This window comes from Emiliania huxleyi (assembly GCF_000372725.1).
Source record: "Emiliania huxleyi CCMP1516 chromosome Unknown EMIHUscaffold_19, whole genome shotgun sequence".
NCBI lineage: Eukaryota > Haptophyta > Isochrysidales > Noelaerhabdaceae > Emiliania > Emiliania huxleyi.
Window position 1 is genome coordinate 286,271 of NW_005200690.1, and position 3,745 is coordinate 290,015.

Consider the following 3,745-nt stretch of genomic DNA (forward strand, 5'->3'; position numbering starts at 1 on the left):
GCGAGTCCTCGATGGCGATGGAGAGCGGGCCCTGCAGGTGCATGTCTGGGTGCTTGACCAAGCGGTAGGCGCGCCTGTGGGGCACGTCTCGGACGCGTCTCGGACATGTCGTGGACATGGCCGGGGGCTCGACCAGCACGGCGGGCGCGCCGGCCGAGCGTGTCGCACTCGGTGAGGTAGTACGCGCCGCCAGGCTGCTCGTCCTCCACCGCCGCCGTCCAGCCGAACTTGCCCCACGTGCTCGCGTACCGCTCGCTGAGCGCGTCGAAGGCGGCGGCGGAGTGGTACGTGCGCCTGTTCCACAGGGAAAAGGAGGTGTGAAGAGGCGCCGTTCACGGCCCGGCGGCGGCAGAGTGGTGCGCGTGCGCCCGTCCAGCTCCGCGTGCTTGTCCCAGTTTGTCACCGGTAGGCCGCGAGCCTGGGCGAGGTGTGGGGAGGCAGGTGTGGGGAGGCAGGTGAGCCTCTCTCTCTCTCTCCCCCCCCCCTCTCACCACCCCCCCCAGGTCGAGATGCGAGCCCTGGCCGAGTTTGAGCGCAACCTCAACTTCATCATGGCGCAGCTTGGCGACGGCGTGGCGGCGGACTCGGGCAACGCCGGCCCTAGACGCGAGACGCGGGGACACGCGTATTCTTGTACTCCAACCAGCGCTCGAGAGGACACGTAATACCGCCGCGTTTCCCCATCTCCCGCCGTATTCAGCGTATCCGCAGCCCCGTGTCTCCACGCGGTGCTCTGAGGACACTGCTCTGAGCACACGGCGCCGAGACTGTACTCCCGCGCCTCACCTCGGCTGTCTTCCTGACGCCGGCTTTCTTTCTTCTTTTAGGCTTTCCGGACGGCCCGGCGAGGGAGTTCGAGGAGCGCGTCCAGTCGGGCGAGGAGCCGCCCGTCGAGCTCCCGCCCCTCTCCGAAACCGAGCCCGCGCCCACCGGCGCGTGAGAGCTGCAGCCGGCGCATCTCGCACCGGTGTGACACATTTCGAGTCGCCTCGCACCTCGCACCTCTCTCCTCCTCCTCCTCCTCCCCCGTGGGCTGCTGTGTGCTGTGTGGCCCGGCTGGGCCGCTCCGCCCCCGCCCCCAGCGTGCATGAGCGGCCGTGAGGCCCGCGTAAGCGGGGACTCGACGGCTCTCTAGACTCTACTTCTCGGGACTCGGGCGTCTCTCTCTCTCTCTCTGTCTCTCTCCCCCGTCCTGCGTCCATTCTCCTTTCTTGTGCATGTGGCGGAGAGAGATCGTCGCATGGTCTTGATTCATTTTCATTCACTCTGTGTAAACAACATACAACAACGCCGTTTCTGTGGGGCCGTGGGGGTTTCACACAAAATCAAAAACATTAGTCTTACTGCTGCATTATACTGGACACAGGTCACAACAGCTCCACCAGTGCGCAGTGGCGAGTGGGGAGCCGTCTTCCGAATTGGGTTCCTTGTGATCATATCTACCCCTGCTCTGCGAAAAATTTTCACAATATCGCAACCGCGATATACCGCGCGATATTTGGCGATAAAATGCGATATAAATGGCGATGTTGTGCGATGCTCGCGATCATGCGAGCCCTTCACAGCCCACGCCTAGTGTCACGCTCGCGCTCGAGCGGGTCACAATGGGAAACCCTCGTTTCCTATGAACTCGGTCCCCCACCCAACGGAAGAGGCCTCGCTCCTATTGAAACACTCAAACATCAGATTTGCCTCGTGCGTCCCTTTTTGAGAAGGAAACCTATTTTCTTTTGGGTCCTGTGGGCACCCAACCCTCTTCAGACGGACGCAGTGGGCTGTCGGCAAGGTAGGTGAGTGTCAGGGGGTCGTCTCTAGGCTGGTTAGCCTTGATTTTGATCACAGATCGGCGCAAGACACGGTCGCGATGCCTCGTGTGAAAACTAGGAAGATGACTTTTCCAAGGCACTCGGTCCTACGGAGAGACACTAACGTCTAACCGGCACTTCCAAAGGACCCAAAAAATACAGGGTTACATCGCCAGAGTACCCGCGATGGCTCGCTATGTCCGCCGTCGCCTGGCAGAACCCCCTCCAACCGGTTGACCCCCCAGTCCTCGTACTCCACCATACACACACACACACAAGAGAGAGAGAAACACACACACTCAAGTAGCCGAGCCGTCGGGCGAGGACGCGGCGCGAGCGCACCACGCGTACTGCGAGGCGTCGCTGCAGGCCGCCGTCAAGGAGGCGGAGCGGGCCGAGCAGGCGGCGGAGCGCGAGGCGGAGAGCGAGGCGAGGGTGGCGGAGGCGGGCCCAGCGCCGAGGGCCCCGCCGGCGGCCGTGGGGGAGGAGGCGAGCATCGTGGCGTCGTCGCACAGCGTCCCGCTCGATGTGTGGCAGGACCGTCGACGAGCTCCTCTACCGCCACGGCATCGCCACCGTCTCGAGCGGCGAGCTGGCTGACGAGGAGCTGGAGCTCGCCGAGCTGCTGGTCGACGACTCCCCCGCCGGAGAGCTGCTGCAGCGCGAGCTGCATGAGCTGCGCCGCGTCGAGGCGCGCGCAGTCGGCGTTTACGGCGCTGCCGGGAGTCGCACCCCAATGCCCCGCCCGTGCGCTGTCAATAGGTTTGGGCCGAGGTGGAGGTCGAGCCGGAGGGCGAGCCGGTGTGTGCAAAGATCGGGTTGTTTCCCGCGATGCTAGCTTGTAACGTTTTACCTCGAGTCATTAGGTGCGCTGCTGGGACGCGGAGCTGGTGTACGAGGCGCACTTGCTGGTGCACGCGGCGCTGCTGGCACGTCTAGAGAGCGGGGCGGTTACGACGCCGGGCTCTCACGAGTGCAACTACCTGGGTTGGGTCCGCGACATCGTGAGCACCGGCGCGCAGTTCGCGGGCGCCGTTGACGACGACGACTTTGTCCGGTCCGTGCGGGACATGACGTACCTTCGGCTGAGCTTTGCTCAGGCGAGCCAGCTGCTGTGCACGCGCCGCATCGCGCACTGGGCGCGGCTCGTCCAGGTGCACAGCGGCGGCGATCGCCCCCTCGAGGCGATCGCCGCCTTCGCCGCCGTCGGTGCTAAGCCAGCGTCTTTGCGCGACCTCGTCCAGTACTCGCGCGGTCTGAACCCCCGCACCACGCTAGCTGCGATCGAGCGCATCGGCGTCAGCTTGCGATCCGGATGCTACCCTCATCTGGCCACGCAGCTGTACGCGAGCGCCATGGATGTGCCGGCCGTCGTGGTAGGGGCGGTGGGCGAGGAGGTGGAGGAGGAGGAGGAGGAGCTGGGAGAGGACAATATGGAGAGTGACGCCGAGAGCGAGGACGAGGAGAGCGGGGGGGAGTAGGCGTGTTTGTACTCGGGCGACGCTCGCGAGGTCTATAGACGAGCGCCGCAGCGGGCCGCATCGGCTCGAGAGAGAGAGAGAGAGAGAGAGAGAGAGAGAGAGAGAGAGAGAGAGAGAGAGAGAGAGAGAGAGAGAGAGAGAGAGAGAGAGAGAGAGAGAGAGAGAGAGAGAGAGAGAGAGAGAGAGAGAGAGAGAGAGAGAGAGAGAGAGAGAGAGAGAGAGAGAGAGAGAGAGAGAGACTCTCAAGGCAGAGCTTGCACGCGCCCGAAGAGAGAAGAAATAGAGAAAACACTCTGACATTTTACGCACTCCTTGGCGACGCGCGCGCCCCTTCCCCAAGTCTCAGCGACCTCGGGCGCACAATCGGCCGGGGGCGCGGGTTTTCGGCGAGTTTCCCGAAGGGGGGGGGAGGGGGGCCTAAAAATAAAAAAACCCCCCACAAGAGGGGGGGGGGGGCGG